The 20,862-nt window shown below is 38.4% G+C and overlaps 1 pseudogene; it reads right to left on the reverse strand.

The window, feature by feature from the left end:
- Nucleotides 1-15,810: 15,810 nt before the first annotated feature.
- Nucleotides 15,811-20,318, reverse strand: LOC128237673 (uncharacterized; annotated as a pseudogene).
- Nucleotides 20,319-20,862: the final 544 nt, after the last annotated feature.

Here is a 20,862-nt window from a genome sequence, read left to right on the forward strand (position 1 = left end):
ACATCACAATTTTCTACTTGTTTTTGTCCAAACGGCAATGAATTGATAATATCCACAGGAACAAATCCACCAGACTTTCTACATGTATCAAAGGCATGCGCAAAGTTTCCATGGGTTGCATTATGTGCTTGTCCAGTATAAATGCAATTAATTAATAGCTTGACTATTATCAAGCTACTTAGATTCATGACTTCAAGCTTGCAATACGTCGTTTAAGCATGTGCCCGAGTGTTGTTGTTTGCTGTCTTATAACCAATATCTTCCTTATTTGGAAATGCGCAATTTTGTTTCCAGTTGTTGTTTTTTAATAATCGTCACGTGACTTCTATGTTTGGATATATAACATGTCTCTCTAGTGTACGTATATCCCAGTATATGGAGGCGTGTTTTTCTTTTAAATTTTAATATATTAATACGCAATTCTATAACCATTAAAACTGGTTATAATGATTGCTACTGTAAATGTAACAAGAAAGCCGCAATGCCAGAAAAACCTTGATATCAATTCGTGGTACCATATCACACGCATATTTAAGTTATGTCTCAATTGAGAACATTAAAATAATCATTTTCTGTAATGGAAAAGAAACGAAATATATACTGGGTGATTACCTAAATCCGAGCAGTACCTAAATATGGAACACCACTTATAAAAGCGTTTTTCCGATCGCGATCAGTGTATTAACGATTTTAATCAATAATGACGCTTCCCTTAGATACAAATTCCAAAGAAATATTTCAGAAGTATTTCAAGAACTGCTATCATTCAAAGTTGTTCATGTTCAAATTTCAATACATGGCACACGGGGGATTGACGTCATGCTTGCCACAATCACAGCATACTGGTACAGCCTGTATTCTTTTACTTAAATTGTCAAATTTTACTGACAAATATGACAAAAAAGCATGCTGGAAATAACATAAATTATTCATTTACTTAAAAATACATTTAACAATAATGTGAAAAGAATACATAAAAATATATAACGAATTAAAACTGTTCAATATTTAGGTTCTCCGAGGACAAAATTTGCAGTCCTTTACTGTGCGGTTAATAAAGTACTTTTCATGCAGATTGGTGGTATCTTGAAAAATGTCATTGATATCGATCAATTGGTCTTGAATCCTAGTATGCCGAAATTTTGCAGTTTTGGTGCAAGTCTAACTAAATATATTTCAAAAATAGGCCGAAAGTGTTTCGATTTAGGTACTCACCCAGTACTGGTTGTTGCACAATGTCATCCTTATTTAAATTTGTATTTATCAGTACTCTAAAACGTAAACTAGTATTCGATAACTTAATAACGCCATGAAGTAGCATCAAACAATGGAATCCAATTATTATTTTGAGTTATGAATCACGTACACTATTTATGTAATTGTCTAAGATCAAAGTTACAGTGTGTACAAGGAAGTACGCAAACTGTCGTCCGCAAAAACTAGTATTGAAGATAAAATATATATATATGTATATTTACATATATACAGAACTATGCAGCCTTGAACTGCCAGGGTCGCTAAAACAAGGTAAAAATGCATATAGACACAACAAGAAGGGTGTATGCACAAATATATACCAAACAGGGATAAAGCACATGATAAATTTTGTAATATTCCAGGCCTTAAACCGTCGGCCACATGATATCACATGACAATAAAATCAAAAATGTGAGGGAACAGTTAGCTGGAAACCTGCAGTCTTAAACTGTTAGGCTGTACTAACCATGCTATCAAATGTAAGACAGTGAGAAACATGTTATACATACATAAAAAAGTGAGTGATGACGCGGTCTTAAACCGTCGACAAAGAATGAAATAAAATACAAATGATCAAACAATGAGACAAAACACGGAATTATACAGAAATAACAGGTAACGGCATTCAACTATAAACGATGTGAAAAACTTTGGAAAAAAAATAGATCTTCTGCCTAAAACCGTCAGATCTTGGGTAGCTTAAGAAAAGGCAAGGTAATTAAGAGCGCCCAAGGGAATATTGGAACATTGTTTGGAATGAGCGATAAGAGGATGCACAGGGGGTCGGATGTATTTCTTATAAGCAGAAGACTTTCAACGGCCAATATATTAAATATTAGAAGAGGACACATTTCTGTCATGGGCATGTGTAGCCCCGCCAATGCGAAAGGAGTGTGCAGTGTAGAGTCGAGGATTGAGGTTGCATATGTGAGTACATGACCGGAGTAAAGACCGGAAATAAGGGGTGGTGACCAGAGAACCATTTGCATGTATGAACAGGGGACCGGATGTATGTGTTGTGAAACGTAGGTAAAGTAACATAGCGCGGACGGGGCATAATTTAGTGGATGGGGCACGGGCTAGGGTAATAGTCGCAACTCGGCCTTGCGAATGTTTTTAGTGATTTAACGTGAGAGAAACAGAGCTTACGGTGGAGTTATGGTAGTGGAATGATATGTCACGTCTATGGATAACATTTTGTGACCCGTTTGTGTAATGAGCCAGTTCGCCGACACGAAACAACCCAAAGAAAGCTGTAAGAAACATTGAGCGCATGAGGAATATAGTGTAGCGGTCCGGGACGACGTGTTTAAGAGCAAGAAGCAAAGCTTGCAAATTGGGTAATGTGAATGGTTTGCGTACATCAGACACTTTATAACGTCGGAGACTGTGTAATAATTTTTGATGACAAAGGACTCGGCAGGGTTGGCCAAATTGTATAAATTATGGACGTAAACAATAGCTGAAATGTAAGTAGTGATAGTATAGGGTTGCAGGGCGCGGCTGTGGTATGTAGCAATGAACTGCACCAGTTGGTCGGATGAGACAGGCAGTAAAAGCAACGTTGGGTAATACGTTGAGTGGAAATTTTGATAGTGATGAAATGAATTCCTGTAACTAGCTTTAGTGGAAGGGGCAAGGCCAGAAGGCGGTAAACATCCTGATTCAAAATGGCGTGAGAAGGTCGGCAGGTATCGCGGTGGAGTTGTCGTCCATGGTTAGGGGCCATCGCACGGAATTTATCGATCTGCAAACGAGAAAGAAGGTCGGGTAAGAGATTAAATTTCCAGGGATTTGCTCAGCTCGCAACAATATGTTGACATTCATGCTAGCTTAGACCAAACGCTAAACGAGAGCCATAATGGCCGGTACTTTACATGTCTATTTGCTGATGATATGAACCACCGCCACATTGTCTGTGTGCAAAACAATGCATTTAGTAGTAAGTATGTGGCCCCAAACTTCAATGGACAGAACAATGGGAAGTAGTTCCTTAAAAGTGATGTCCTGGTGTTGCCAGAAAGAGGGCCAGGTACCGTGGAACCTATGGTAATCGAGAATGGCACCGTAACCAATTGAACCTGAAGCATCCGTATGGCGGTGTAGTTTGTCAGAAAAGAGCCAGTGTTTGTGCAAGAGCAGATTTCTACCATTGAAATGGAGGACGAAGAGCTGCCAGGCAGCTAAGTCCTTTCGACTTTCCCGGATCAACATGACCCTGTGGTGGGGTTTGGTAACATTTTTGGTGAGATCTGTTAATCGAGGCATAAAACAGCGAACGGGTAAAACAACCTGGCAACAGAAAATTATCAGACCCAAGAGGGATTGAATGTCGCGAAGGGATATTTTTCGAGATTTCGAAGCTGTAGATTGGACGTCGCGTAATTTGACTAGCTTGTCCAAAGGTAGGCGGGCTTCCATGGCGAAAGAATCAAGTTCTAGACCCATGAAAGATATGACCGTAGTTGCATTTTCGTTTTTTTCCTGTTTGATTGGAACACCCACTAGGGAACAAAAGTGGAGGAAACGGTCTAAAAAAGCGGGTGTCTCAAAATAAGGAAGTCATCAAGGATGTGAACCATGTGTGTGCTTCCCAGCACCGAGGTGGAAACATGGTGTAGGGCAGAACTAAAACGTTGGAAGATGGTACAAAAGGATCTGTACGAAATTAACCGCCTGGTTGTGAGCAGGAAACCAGGCGTCAAAATTAGACAAAAACTTGAAAATATCAAATTTAGCACTCATATGGATAACCAAGCGTCAAATTTAAAACCAAGCGTCAACCAAGCGGAAAAGAGGCCTCTATATGCGAACATTATGCAAATGAGCTGGTTTTAAATTCCAGCTGGTTTTTAAAAAAACAGGCGTCAAATAAACTAAGCGTCAAAAAACCAAGCGTCAAAACACCAGGCGTCAAAAAAAAAAACCAGGCGTCAAAAAAATAACAGGCTTCAAAAATTGGCATTACTTAAACACAACCAGTTTGAGTTAAGAACAATTTATAGTTTGGAAAACAGGACAATAAAACATTGTTTAATATATTTTCTAAAAAAAGGCACAGCTGAAAATGTTATTTTTTTACACATTTTTACTATCACTTATTGTTTTAAGAGTTCATATTCTGTGTTTATTTTGTTTTCAACAGAATGAACCTTGTTCCGTTATCGCCCCATATAGTTTTGCTTCTGTTGGTGATTACGCTTCATTCTTTCTGCACCATCTGGGAACGTAATCTGTTAAAATAAATTTAAATATTATTATTCAAATGATGATTTCCGGATCTAAAGCTATAATTCCAAGAGGGATGTAATTGTTAGAAGATAATTTATAGTTTTACCTCATGCCTACATGGATTTATATTTGTAAATTATAAAAAGAATAAAGTGTCAAAGGTGAAACTAAATGAAATAATAGTCAGCAACCCACCATTTTCAGCATGTTCGTTAGTTTTCCAACTTTCCCATCAAATCTTGTTTGGTCACAGGATCCATCTTTGTTACATTCACAATATTGGTCATCTATGGTTAATTAAATAGGATCATTAGGCACACACATACACACCTACATGATCATCAATAAATAAGTGAAGATCATGCTCAGGCTTAACACTATATAAAGAAGAGTATATATAAAGTTAAATGCAGCTTACACTTTCATGTAATAGAACTTGTGCATATATCCATATACTTAAACACATTGTATTACAATCACGAGGCTTCAAAACATCCCATTGGGAAATTGTGTTAATGGAGGTTCAGGGAGCAATATACAGAATGATTAAATGCTGCCAAATAAATAATTGCAAGAACATTATAATTGATAACTAACCATTTTGTATTTATGTTCTTTTTACTGTGTAATAGTATTAAAGATACATGTTGAAACTGTTCTTACCTTTCATATGATAAGAAAAAAGTTTATCCACACAAAGTATGAGCTTCAGAAACCGCCATAATTATGTTTACATGATTCTTCTCCATGCATTTGAATTTCCTACACAAATGAATGTTTACTTGATGCTGATTGTCTTAGATAAAACCCTTCAGGAAGCTTTATTGCCTGACTTTTGAATGGACTGATAAGCCCAAGCTGTTATATACCTGGACTCATGGAGAGAGAAATTTGGAAGCAGTATCAGTATTAAACTTTTAAGCAGTATGCTTACTGTTCATTTAAATATAAATGTTTATTGCTATGAATTTATGATTTGCTACTTTTAACATAACAAAATATATCTATAAATTTAGAAACATTACAACAAAAAATATATGTATAATAAATATATATTAATTATGATTTTTTTTGTATGCAATCATTTATTCAAGCATTATCATAGTAATTTGTCAAAGGTAAATTCTGAAATTAAGCAGAAATTAAAAATCATTCAATTTAAGTCAAATTAAAAAGAGTTTGAAATGCAGAATATAGTTTTAATGTGAATACATTACAGTAGAGAGTAGTATTTTTTTCAATTATTTTCCAGTTTCATTTTTAATTCCCTGTATAGAATTGAAATTTTATCACATTGAGAAACAATTATTAGACTTTGTTTAAGTTCCTTTTGAAGCTTGGTTTGTAAATGACGGCTCCTTTACTGAGAAACATGACCCCAGGTTTGGCAAGAATATGTCGTGTCCTCCTCTTGTCCAGTTGGTTTTAAACACATCGAGGCAAAAACCAGTTGGTTGACGCCTCTTTGACTGATCATTTCGTACGGGGAGGAAGCGCCCATAGGTAGACAGTTGCCAAAATAAAATTGGTTTTGAAATTTGAAACCAAGGAGATGATGGTCTTTTGGGTGGATGGGGATGAGTCTAAATGCTGAGTCGATATCAGTCTTGCTAAATAGCGAACCGGGGCCCAATGTAAGCAGAGAAGACACAGCATCATTAAAACAACTGTAAGCGACACTAGAAAGATCCTGATCAATGAAATCATTGACGGAATTGCCGGCTGGGTAACTAAGATGATGGATTAGGCGAAATTTGCCAGGGGACTTTTTTTTGGAACCAAACCTATTGGTAGCCCAAGCGAAAACCGCAAGTAAATCCTTGAAGTAGATAATCAGTGAAAGGATTATCATCCAAAAACTTTGCAAGAACATGGACGTTAATTGGGGTCACTGGGTCGAAATTATTTATGCGGCAGGGGGTTGGCAGATTGTTTGGCTGGACTGGTTCTGCCGGCTTGTTCCTTACTGGTGAACTTACAGTTGTAGGCTGGGTGGGGACTAAGGCAGTAGCCGCAGATGTGTGCGTGGGGGCAACTTTGTGACCAACATTTTTTGCTGCGGTTGTAGTTCCAACAAGTGATTGGGTGAAATCGTCTAGGGCGGGAAGGGGAAGAGGTGTTTGCTTGTTGATATGAACGAAAGGACTGAGTCGGAGGATGGTAGGTTGTAGAGGCTATTAGCCAAAACTAAGGAGAAAGACAGATTCCCGCAACATACAAAATTGCGTGTCGTATTGGACGAAAGCTAAACCCGGACGACGAGCAGCCAAGTCACGGACAATCTCACCATACTTCATGAGCTGGGGAGTTTCGAAGGGGAATTTGGCAGTGTATATAGCCACGAAGCGAAGAAAGGCAGAAGTCCAAGTGTCGATGGAGGTAATTTTGCGCAATCGTGTAGAGGCTTGGACAGAGAAGTTGGAATGTTGAAGGTGTACTGAACGGGAGACTGAGAGGAAGAAGAAAGGGAGAGTGATAGAGAAGCGAGATCAATAAATCTGTTGCGCCATATGTCATGTTGGAGCGATTTTTTAACTTGATTGGAAATTGGCGTGCTGATTGGTTCAGCACAATGAATGCCGTTACCTGGTAGAATATTGTGTCCATGGTACTGGACTGCTTGGTTGACGTCTGGGAAATCATCTTCTGAGGTGTCGTCATCGATGATGTTGTACAGAGAAGGGAGCCGTTCGAGAGGGCCTGGTCAGAAATGACGTGGGGAATGTCAAGATCTTGAAGATCTGCAGTGTCCTTAAGTGGCAAATTTACACAGGTGGAGTAATTGCGAAGATAAGGCGGAGCATGGTGATCAGCGCTGTCCTCATTGGGATATTGTAATCGTGTCGGGTGTTTACGCGAAGGCTTTGCGAGAAGTGGTACCCTGGATGGGCCCTTGCTCGGTGTAGCTTCAGCTGTCTCAAGTGAAGGCTTGGGTGGCAGCCTACTGGCAGGAATGGACGGTACCGACAGGTCAGCGCAGCAAGAGCAAGCACTTGTTATGGATGTCCTTTTCTGCTTAGATGAACGGTTTATCTGAAATTGAAGAATGTAACCGATACAATGACTCAGAAAAGGAGCCAGCGTTCCCATTGCCAGGGCTAAAAGGGGGGAATAATCCAGCTAACCCGATACAGTAGCTTTGGTAATGAGACTGCGCTGGTAAAAGAAGAAAGGCATGGACAAATAACTAAACCATGCGAAGAAAAGGAACATGGTGTTATATCTAAACCATGTTATATCACAGAAAAACTGTGGGATGGCATGGCTAATGGCATGGACGTATAACTAAATCATGCTAAAGTTTAGGAACATGGTGTGATAACTAAACCATGTAGCAGTTCGGAGACTGAGAAGAAAATGCTAATAAAGGCATCGACTGATAACTAAACCATGCTAATATTAATGAATATGGTATGATAACTAAACCATGTAGCAGTCCAAAGGCTGAGCGGAAACCCGCAAATAAAGGCATGGACTGATAACTAATCCATGCTTAAAATTTTGAAACACGGTGTGATAACTAAACCGTGTACAGCCCGAAGACTGAGTAGAAAAGCATGGTGTGGACTGATAACTTAACCATGCTAATTTGTATAAATAAATTATTATCGAGCGGTCAAAACTATACAATGTAATGGAAGGATACCAAAACGTAACCATGAACTATATGACGGGCCTTAGAAAGCCGTACCAAAAAAGAGAGAAAACACATATATGTATCTATCTTAGTTATCAGCAGATGGACCCCTTCAGGGCGGCGACCACAGCAGTACGGATATTGCTCAAAAAACGAAGCTGGCCGGCATTCGATAGGTGGCAACCATCAGAAGAAAGGTTGCAGTGTTGGCAGTCAGCAGACCAAAAGCCTTTCATCCGCCAAACGTACGAGCGACCATGTGTTGTCCCGTTAAGCATCGACATCAATTGCATATTCATGTCACCAACCCTAGCATTAAACCAGGCTGTATCCACGGGGTACTTCACTGGTGTAGAGGGTATATGCATATGCAGGGTCTGCAGGACAATAACCTTTGGCACCTATAGCACGAAAAGTAAAGTGTCCACAGGGTCCGTAATCTGGCGGGAAACACTTGTAGGTGAGACATTAGGATCGTATATATCACAGGTACCAACGACCAGCACAACAACGTCAGGGCTGAAATCGCGTACCACCCACAGATTGTTACGTAATGTCTGAACTGAAGCGCCTGGGAAGCCCGAGTACTGAACGGGGGGGGGGGGGGGGGGTCCGTGGAGATACATATGGAAATTCGCTGAAGAAGATTGTCGAATGAAGTCCCGTAGACGTTTAACAAATGAGTGTCCGCCATGTTGGATGACGCAATAGGTTGCCACCCTCGTGTGAAAATTACACGTAAAAATTGGTCGCCACCTCGGAGAAAAAGATCCAAAATGAAAACTGTTTACATTAAGTAACAATGTACTATAATAATTAACCTTGCAAATTGCGAATCGTCGTAATTATTAAAATAAATTCCAGAGACTGGCGAGCGCTTTGCATACGCTATAGAGAACAAAGAAGAATGGCAAATGCCTTCTGATTGGCCTGTAGCGTCACGTGGCACGAAAAGGGGGAATTGATTGGCTCCTTGGATAAAGTGAGCGTTTAGCTAATTCCCGAGATATTGCCTAAATCCTGTGCCACGGACGTACAGAAATAAATTGTACAACGCCATAAATGACTTTATGTTTTCATAAAATTGCATTTATCTTATTGAACATTCAGCATTGATGTTAGCATAAACAAAATACCTGGAATAATGTGCTTTTAAATAACGTAAAACATTTATGTATTGCTACTGAATAAGGAGGGGCTGGCCATGACAAGTTCAACTAAGTGGGAGACGTGAATAATAAACCACAGTCAGTGAAAAGGACATTTATTCAATGTCAAAACAAAATAATAAATACGAGTTTGACATCCTCGTAACATAATATTCACGACTAGCACATTGGGCGTCCAAATAACCGCCATAAGTGTAACCATACGACGCCCAAAGAGAGGAACGTTGGCATGACACTGCGCCGTAGATGCTGTTAAGGATGATAAGCTTATGAGACTGGGAACCTAATCTGTGTGCATTCAATTTTAACATATACGAAAACAATTTAATTTATGTTTTCCTATATAACGTGAAAAAAGAAAATGAAATAAAAATCTATTAAAAGAAAAAACCCTTTGACAACGTACTTGTTACATAGGCTACGGCATAGGCACGTTAGATAACATAGCAACACTACACACATATGTACAAGTAACAAGCAAAAACAAGTGAATACAAACAGTTTTCTTACACAGTAAAGAACACAATAAAATAGAACCCCCGCTTTTCACGATGGACAACACAGTTAAAGTTAGACCTCCGCTTCGTAACAGTAGGTAACACTGTTAATTAAAATATTTATAAAGAACCTCCGCTTCGTAACGGTAGGTTACACAGTTAATAAACATATTGAACTAGGACCTCCGCTTTGTAACGGTAGGTACCACTGTTAATGAACATATTGAAATAGAACCTCCGCTTTGTAACAGTAGGTAACACAGTTAATAAACATATTGAACTAGGACCTCCGCTTTGTAACGGTAGGTACAACTGTTAATGAACATATTGAAATAGAACCTCCGCTTCGTAACAGTAGGTACACTGTTAATGAACATATTGAAATTAAACCTACGCTTCGTAACGGTAGGTAACACTGTTAATAAACGTATTAAACTAGGACCTCCGCTTCGTCATGGTAGGTACCCCTGTTAATGACCATATTGACTAGGACCTCCGCTTTGTAACGGTAGGTAACACTGTTGATAAACACATTGAAATAGAGCCTCCGCTTCGTAACGGTAGGAAGACACAGTTTATAAACATATTGAACTAGGGCCTCCGCTTCGTAACGGTAGGTAACACTGTTAATAAGCAAATTGAAATAGAACCTCCGCTTCGTTACGGTAGGTAACACAGTTAATAAACATATTGAACTAGGACCTCCGCTTTGTAACGGTAGGTACCACTGTTAATGAACATATTGAAATAGAACCTCCGCTTCGTAACGGTAGGTAACACTGTTAATAAACGTATATAAACGTATTGAACTAGGACCTCCGCTTTGTCACAGTAGGTAACACTGTTAATAAACATATTGAACTAGGACCTCCGCTTTGTAACGGTAGGTACCACTGTTAATGAACATATTGAAATAGAACCTCCGCTTCGTAACGGTAGGTAACACTGTTTATAAACGTATTGAACGAGGACCTCCGCTTTGTAACGGTAGGTACCACTGTTAATAAACACATTGAAATAGGACCTTCGCTTCGTAACGGTCGGAAACACTGTTAATACAAATATTGAAATAGGACCTCCGTTTCGTCACGGTAGGTAAAACGTTAAAATGTTAACCCCAGCTTTATCACAGTGAGTAATAGACATAGTTTGACCCCCACTGGGTCATTGTAGAAACAATAGGAACAGGTAATGGCACACTGAAAGTCATATAGAAAGTATGGAAGCAAAATGGCGACCCCGTGCCCCTAACTGGTAATAGGCACTGGTTTCGGACGGATGTACTTTAGATATGCATGAGAACGCCAGTGGCCAAGTTGTTGAATCTGTGTTGCAGGCATATGCAATAGATAGACGTGAGTAGTGCCTCCGATCCGCGGAGAATGACTCGTAAAGCGTTTTGGGTCAAGATTACATTTTATAACTCATTGCCTTAAAACCTGCGACACGCAGATGTAGTTATTGGAATGCCATGGGGGTGATAAAATAGGGGGCCCTGATAAGCGCATGAGCTGCGTAGATAACGAGTTAAAGCGCGAACCAGACAGAGTGATTTTAAAGGCTGTCGGGACAAGGAAATCCTGGCGCCCCGACCCGCGGAGTGTTTGTAAGCTTGTAACTCAACCTGAACACCGGATACTTTACCGTTTGCGTATTCAAACTGAATGCCTGCCTTTTGGATCAAATTGTTTTGCCCTAACTTTGATAATGCCAATTCGCCGATGCGGAATAGACCGAAAAAAGCAACCAGTATCATAGCTTTATATAACACCGCATAATAGCCGTTCACCCAGACGGATGGTAAATAAGAACTTATGTTTTCTAGGTCGTTGAGGCAGAACGCGAGCCGTTTGTCTTTCGCATCATCACGCCGAAGACCGCGTAACAATTTTTTGTACTATGAATGCTTCTGCCGGATTCGGAAAGTTTTGAATTTTATGAACATATGCAATAGCAGATACGTATGATGTGACTGTAGAAGGTTTGAGCTGACGATGTTGGCAAGTGGCAATAACGCCACTGTGTAAGATGAACTACTGGTACGGGCAAAGGAGCGCATTGTCGGTAATACCGTTGGTGAAAGGCCATGTAATGCTTCTAAGCATTTCTATAGCTATTCATTGTGGAGGGTGCCAGAGACGTATTAAGAAGGGTACACACCCTGTAGTTCAGAAAATTGTGGTCAGGTGTTCTGGCACCAGAGTTGAGTCTATGTCCATGTGGGGCGCTAAATGACGGAACTTGTCGACCTGAAGGCGAGAAAGTAGACCTGGTAAAACATTTTGTTTGCCTGGAATGTGCTCCGACTTCACCAAAATATTGAACTTCATACACGCTAGTACCATGCGACGGACCAAAACCATAATATTCGAAACTTTATAGGTTTGTCTATTAATTATGATATTTTTATGTGTGACAGAAATGTTGTCAGTGTGTAACACAATGCAACGATTTTGTAACTGTTGACCCCATAGCTCCAAAGCCAAAACAATAGGAAAAAGTTATTTTAACGTTATGGCTGTGTTTGTGAAGATACTGTGTTGAAAGAGGTACATGCCATTAACAAAAATTCTGTGTGTAACCTGTCCCATGGCAAAGGTGCAGATGCTCGGGCCATACGAAACTGGGTGTCGTAGAAAGCAAATGCAAGACCTGGGCGCCGTGAAGCGATATCCCGAACTATCTCCATATACTTCATGAGCTGGGATGTCCATGACTCAATGGTAGTAATTTTGTTAGCTTTGTGTGGTGGTGAGGTGGATATATTGGATTGATTGTCCACATGTAAAGAAATTGTTGGAGATTGGTGTTAATTGATTGATGCCGGCAAAAGCGAAGCTATGTCGATATATTTATGTGCCCAGATAGCTTTTTGGACCGACTTCTTTATTTGCGATAGGATTGGGGAGCTAATAGGCTCATAATATTGAATTGGTGTGCCATTACCTGTTATTAATTCCGAGTGTTGGCGAGAAGGGTAGTCTGTGTCTTCCACAGACTCATCTGAGTCTGAAGTGTCGCTTCCAGGAATATGAACAGTCTGAACACCTCCAGGAGGGATAGGTATTGTGAGGATGGATGATCTTCTCAGACGTGAACTGTTAGAGTTCGGAGGAGGTCGGATGACTATCTCAGCTTCACTTTCGGAATCTTCATGAGATAATGCTATGAAGAGATGATTGTTCATCGATGTAGAAGATCCAGACGGATTTGCCAGAACCGGGGCTTCTGCCTCCGCCTCACAATCCGAATTGTCATGTGACAGCAAAAGCCTAGTATGTTTTGACACGTTTGGAGAGGTTTCCGGAAAAGCTGTGGCGCTGGCCGTTTTCTTACTTCTAAGCCGTCTAGTCCGCCTCTCAGTTGCCACCTTCTTGTTTCGACCTGCAGTCAGCGCTTGACGAGAGTTGTCTGGACTTGTTCCATGTAGTGGAATTGGTGCTTCTTTGTTAGTGTCTGTGTCGGGGCAGCAAGGACAACTAGATACTGTGGCAGCCTTACGTTTTTGACGCCGCATCTAAAAAATATCAAAACCTATAGAAAAGAAAATGTGTTTGCATTATGCACCGCACAAAGCAACAGAAAAAATGTCATGCTGCACCAAACAAGGTTGACCCGCGCCACAACGTGGTCGCAATGTGCACCGCACAAAGTCAAAAGATGTGCGTAATGGACTAAATAAAAAGTTGACCTGTGCCACACTGTGGTCGCAATGTGCACCGCACAAGGTCAAAAAATGTGCACCGCACAAAATAAAAAAGTTGACCCGCGCCACACCGTGGTCGCAATGTGCACCGCACAAGGTCAAAAATGTGCACCGCACAAAATAAAAAAGTTGACCCGCGCCACACCGTGGTCGCAATGTGCACCGCACAAGGCCAAAAAAATGTGCACAATGCACTAAATAAAAAGTTGACCCGCGCCACACCGTGGTCGCAATTTGCACCGCACAAGGTAAAAAATGTGCACCGCACTAAATAAGGTTGACCCGCGCCACACCGTGGTCGCAATGTGCACCGAACAAGGTCAAAAATGTGCACCGCACTAAAATAAAAAAAAAAAAAAAAAAAAAAAGTTGACCCGCGCCATACCGTGGTCGCAATGTGCACCGCACAAGGTCAAAAATGTGCACCGCACTAAATAAGGTTGACCCGCGCCACTCCGTGGTCGCATTGTGCACCGCACAAGGTCTAAAATGTGAAGACTGCAAAAATAACAATGACCACACCGTGGTCACATTCCAAAGCCACCTGCGGATACCTTGTGCACCACACAGACAAGAACATGAGCATACCCCACTGAAAACAGTGAAATCATGCCGCACTGTGGTAACAAATAATATTATTCAATTAATAAAACTGTAAAGATGTATTTTCAACTAATCAAACTGAAATATCAAGCATAAAGCTTATCGTAATGGAATATCATTGACGAAGTTGAATATTCTTCATAAATTAAAGAAATGCAAAGCTATTCCAAACTTTTGTGTAATGTATTATTTCCGTTGCAACACGAATTGCGTTCTTAAAATCTACACATCGAAACAGCCATTGAAACACAATATGTCAGTAAATGCAAACACAAGCTCACCCTATTTTACCAGATGTTTAATTAAAAGATTCCGCCCTATTTGTCGTCCATAATACCATCCATTGTTGAAAATACAACCTCTTGTCACCTTCGTAACTCGGGAAATACACGCAACATCCCATGCAGATCTCAGCTGTTCTCAAACTATTTTCTTCCTGCTACTTTACCTTCGTTGAATGGCCTTCGTGACGAATCTCGATCAGCTTCATCCCTTCCAGCTTTCAAACGCAATCTGGACAAAATAAAACTGTTTCGCAGTTTTATACCAATTGAGAATTGGAAGTCGAGTTTTAGCCTCGCCTGGGTACGCATGTATTGCAGCTCTCTTAACGAGCACGTGTTTTCTAAACTATTGCAGGAAACGAAAGACACGTTCCATGTTTTCTTTCTCTGGCCACTTTACCGGGAATCAAGAGCAAGCCTACAAGTTTAATATCTCCAGGGCCAACACTTTCTCTTCGGCTCAGCAAAGCAAGTGACTAAACAAACTATATTCAAATGAGTCCAAACATTTATCAAACAGACCAACAGGTTTTAATATGTCAATATAATTGCAAGTTCCGGCTGTTTGTACGATCGGTGTTGTAAAGGTTTTATGAATTGCTATTTAACTATTATATATAATTGTATCAGGTATGAAACTTGTCTCTAATGCTATTTTATCCCACAGTATCTCGCCTGGACCCTTCCCAGCTAGCAAACCCATATCGGATAGATATGGGTCCGATATGTGTTCAATATCGGTCCCTTGTCGTTTGAGATATTGGTCCGATGTCGTTTTGCCCATCGGCATTTGATCGGTCCCTTATCGGAAATTATCGACATTGGTAAGATATTGGCCCGATATACTTTTTATTATCTACGATATCGGACCGATATCGTATGGATTATCGGAAATAGAGCGGTCCATCATCACATTATGCGAACTGTTACCGATATCATTGATTATTGGCATTTGATCAACCATTATCACATTTCGAATAAACTATATATCAAGCTTGTGTTAAATTAGCCACTACTCAGAAATCAATATAACTTGTTACTGGTAAACTTCAGGCAAAGCTTCAAGTTTGTACCCCTTTCCAGGGCTGAGATTTTGCTTGAACCAGAAACTTTAACCAAATTGTTGTAAGGACAGACATCGCCAATCTATAGACCGGAATTGCTTGAGCAATTCGGCCCAAAAAAACTTGTTTGATAACTTTCAAATTGTTGATTAAATAAAAAGATTGTTTGTCAATGATGTTACAGTTTGTTGTTAAAAGTCTCTTTATACTTTTCTTTTCTTAAATTAACCAATAAACACAAATACAATACATTGCAATATTGTACACTACTCTGCTGATCAAGTTTATCAGATATGAGTATAATAGTATATAATTATCATGAAAAAAATGAATAATAATCATGTGCTGCACATTTATTCTCCTTTAAAAATCATGATAACTATGGTGAAGTTTATTAAATTGATAGAAGAAAAATTAAGTACAATTAAGTTCAAATCATATATAACAAATAAAACATAATTTGGCACACAAAAAATTGGCAAGAAGGAAAATGAATAGACTGGTTCACTGTAAACACCAATATTTAACAACATATGAATTACTATGGTATATTATCAATATTGAAATAGATTAAAATTCTGAACAATAACTTTGAACAATATGAACAACAAGAACAATAACTATGTGGTCCTTAAAAATCATGGTCACAGTCAATGCGAAAACTTTTTCTAGCTCATAGGACATTGCGACAGACAAGGACAAAATTTTTACCTGTCGCAACAACTTTTTACCTGTCGCAACATTTTTAACCTTTCGCGACATTTTTTACCCGGTCCGACAACTTCTACCCAATAACAATTAATTCTTACAATACATTGCTTATAGCAGTTACAGTGACAAAGACTAATAGACTATTCTAAATTATTTCATTTATTTCATATACACATAATTTCAAATGTCCCGACAAAGAAACTCAATGTTCCTTAGATTTTCTTCAACACTTTGATAGTCCACAATCCTCTGAGTCTGTTTCCCCAAACATGTCGCTGATTTCATCCTCCAACAGATCTGTTTCTTCCTCTTTTCCTTCTTCTTTCTGTCAGAGGGTCTTTTCTTTTGCTCTGCAGATGAAATTTGCAATTTACGCCCTGGCTGAGCATCTTTAGAATATTTTAAAAAATTCATCTGGAATGCTTAATTGTAATCGTAGTTTGAGAAAATACTAAAATATAATTATTTCAGAACTGTCAAAAAGTTTCTCTGGAGAAAATGTCACTTGCGTCTTAAACGTGATTGTTTCTATTAAGATCCTTTTAATTTAATAAATAACACAAGCTAATGACAAAAACTACTTGCTTATTAATACCAATCAAAACAAACACACTATTAAATGACTAGTAATAGCTCGAAAAATACAACCTTTTACTTCGATTGACGTGACCTCGGTGTTTTTGACAAGGACAAACAGAGCGGAACGCATATGAAATAAAAATAACGATTGGCTAAGAAAATATCCGTGAACCAATGAAATACAGCGACGCTCTCGCTTTCATGCTGAGCTAGTCGTAACCGAATGTGAGCGTAATTTAAACAGAGCTAGCTTTATCGCAAACGTAAACATGTGTCAGAGTGAATAAAAATAGGTAAAATGCAAATCTCACTGAAATAAAAGTGGCTTTTATCATTAGAACTTATAAAATTTCCTGACAATAAATGTCCGATTTTGATTTCTTTTCACTGCATTTTTTTCACTGGAAATATTTTCGTCGGACATTATGTCCGACAAAAACAGAAATTTAAGCCGGTCACCACCGAAAATTACCGAACATGACCGATTGTCCGACGGACATTCGCATTGACTGTGGTCAATTATATTTTATACACATATAAGCTTTTTTTCCTCCTCTTAATCCAAAACATTACCTGTCAATCTTAAAAAGTTACCTAAAAATTTAAAAGCGCAGTCAAAGAAATAGCCTTTGCTACTTAGAACAAGAGCTAATGTTCCATAGAAATGTTTTATAAAAGGACTTTCTGCGTCAGGAACTGGAAAAATAAATTTGAGCAGTGATGAACTAACTAAATGCAAACTAACCCTAATTGGCAGAATAACTGCCTGTAAAATTACTTCTATGAGGGCTTTTTGAAAAGAAGACAATCTCGGAAAATGTCATTTCAATCAAACAAATCAAATGAAAATTGACTAGAATCTAATGAGGGATATTTTGAGTAAATATCCGAGACTTATCATCAACTTGCAATAGTCTATTCATGGTTTTCAAATACATCTTTCAAACAATTTGAAAATAAATGAAGAATCACTTACTTCAACTATAGTGTACAAATCTTTGACAATGAATATATTTTTTATCATGTGCTAAATTAATTTAATGAAGACATATTTAACGCTTTCAAAATATTTTAAGACTGGCAGTTTCTGGTTTATAAATCAAAACAAGGCTTATCTTTGTTAATTTCCTATCAGTATAAAAGAAAAATGTGAATGTTTGATCAGAAATGGGAGGATGTGAAGACGGTAGCATTTCAGTAAAGTGAACATAGCGTCCATATGACAAAGACTACGCTATAAGTTTCAAGAAGAATTACTCTAATACAGCCTCCACCTTGTAGATGGAATATTATTAATATGATACCAATGCAACAGGAACAGTCTGAATTGAAAGAAAGGCAACTAACATTAAAATTGACAATTTTGTTGTTATGACAAGGCTCAAATAGTGTTTTCTATAATAATGGCTTGCCTAAATCACACATTCATACAACAGAAGTACATAGTTTTGGGTGGTGTATTCTGTGTCTCCTCTTTCTTGCTATCTTCTCCTGGATGGATCTTCTGGTTGGAGTGATAACATTCATATTGTTTATACGCTTGAACTAATCTACAAAACTCTCTTATACTAAATGTGAACTCTTGTTCTCAAAATGTACGAGGAGTATTATACCTCTTAAACACAGTGCATTTGTATAGGTGTTAAATTTCTTCTTAAACTCTAGATCAAACAAATGCATGGTGACTTTTCTCTCCATGTAAATACAGTTCATTTCTATAGAAGCTGCATGTTTACAAAACACCTCCTAATACCATAGAATTATGATATGAGCTTGGTCTAGTGATACTTGATTTGCCTCACTACACTACAGCGCTATCATGGAGTAGAATCAATGGTGATTTACGGCACGTCAACGCATAAATGTATATACATTAGTTGGAGTATTCATCGTATTGTTCCTGAACGTTTGGCATAAGAATGCTAGTGTCCGAGTGCTTCATCCTCTTCTGTCTTCCTCCATCTCGGTCTCGAGCGTTCCTCAGCCAGTCTTTTATGAAGTACTCCGTCACGCTATTATCACTAGAGGGGAAGTTTCGTTTCACAGCACCTGAAAAATATAGTAATTTCTATATAGTTTACAATATGGCTAGAAACTTTTGTTCACAACTTGACAGACCAGTTAATACCGTTTTGATACCTGATTAGTTGTGTGTTTAACTATGTGGAAGGAACTATTATACTGGAAATGGGGAATGGTTATACTTTATAAAAGCTACATTTATACACCGGTATGTAGATATAAGCAAGAAAAAATGATTCATTCATTTTAAATAACATCCATTTAAATATATATATATATATATTTCCAATAATTCACCCTTAGATAAATTCTTGCCACTGGATTCGCAGTCCATTGTGCTACAACTATGTTAAGCAAGCTTGCAAAAGCTTTTTTAAAATAAAATACTTGAACATTGCCCAAATTTTGTGAAAAATAACCACTTTTTTAAACATTCTATAAAAACATCCTTTATACGTATTATCGCCAAAGATAACTTTAGGCAGTCAAACGATTGTTTAGTCCTTACCACTGTCCAATTGTATTCCTTTGCTTAACTGTTTTTCATAACAGCCTTCATCACCCGCTTAGACATGGCTTTCACCGAGGATCCCCCAATACTCGATAGATGGTCAACCTGATGTCTCTCTCTGAGAATAATAATTATATTATAACAAATGGGCCTTAATCTCGCACCTAAAAAACCTTGACAGGGCTTGATGGAGAGATCATTCAACTTTCGACACAGTCCAAAAAGACATTTTTTGGTTGTTAAATTGGCTATAAGCTTGACCCTATTATACCCAAAATTTGGGCTTGCATCTAGACATTTTCGATACCAAGCATAAACATGTACACACTAAGTAACAATCAGTTGAAAATTAAGGATTTGTGAATTTTAAAATGCAGATTTTAAAAAAAACGTTGACAAGACACCATAAGATATTTTTGAAAGGAAATACTATAGGCGCTGTACTATAAATAGTGCTATTTGTTTAGTCTACCAGATTTCCGGTTTGCATAAATTACGCAAATGAGCTATTAACATATTTACGAACACAATCGAAAGATGGTAGGCGAATTGAAAGTAGTACATTTTGTTATATTGAAACACGCTGTTTCTGCACTTTTCTTACAAATTAAAAATGGCATCCTTTACAAGATTTGTTATACGTAATGATTCGTCATTTTCATTCAAAACAGTCAATTTTTCTTACCTAAAATTCCATGTATGCCCCGAGCACTGCTTAGTGGGGTAGGTGGGGGAGACTGGACACGGCTTGAAGGGGTAGGTCAGGCTGACGGAACACGGCTTGACGGGGTAGGTGAGGCTGACGGAACACGGCTTGACGGGGAAGGTGAGGCTGATGGAACACGGCTTGACAGGGTAGGTGAGGCTGACGGAACACGGCTTGACGGGGTAGGTGAGGCTGACGGAACACGGCTAAAATAAAAAAAAAAAAAATGCATTCATTGAAGCATGAGTGATATTGAATGTTGTTACCCAGGAAACCAATAGAGTTAATAAATTTACATCGGCATCATCAGAATCATCATCAAAATCATCAGAGTCAGACATTTCATATTCAGAACTACCCTCAACAAACTCATCAAAGGAAATTGTACCTGCAGTTTCTGGTTCCTGAGATTGATTATCCAAGAAATCATCAAGAGTTTGAGACAAGGTATCAGATATTACAGTTGACATTAAAAAGCGAATTGAAATATCATCTTAAGCATGTGGACTGCTTTCAGGTCTTTGAGAAAATTCAAAATCATTAGTCAATGAGATAGCATTACTAAAAGCATCAACATGTTCTTGGACATTTGATAAAAAAATGCGTTTAGACCAGTATGAACTCATCTTTTTATGCAAATCACAAAACGCTTCGTCAATTAAAAAAAAATTGGGTCGCGAAAATAGATCACATTTGCAAAAAACGCTGTATCGAGTGCTTGCAAGGTGCCAAATATACGTAAAAGGTCGAATAAAATTATAAACTATATTTAAATATTATATATTTCACAAACATTAACATATCTTACCATTGTTTAAGTTTTTATTCAGTTTTGATTTCACTTTGGTTTGACTTGGCGCAATTTGTGGAAATCGAAGGAACGAC

The sequence above is a fragment of the Mya arenaria genome, chromosome 6 (assembly GCF_026914265.1).
Source record: "Mya arenaria isolate MELC-2E11 chromosome 6, ASM2691426v1".
Lineage (NCBI taxonomy): Eukaryota > Metazoa > Mollusca > Bivalvia > Myida > Myidae > Mya > Mya arenaria.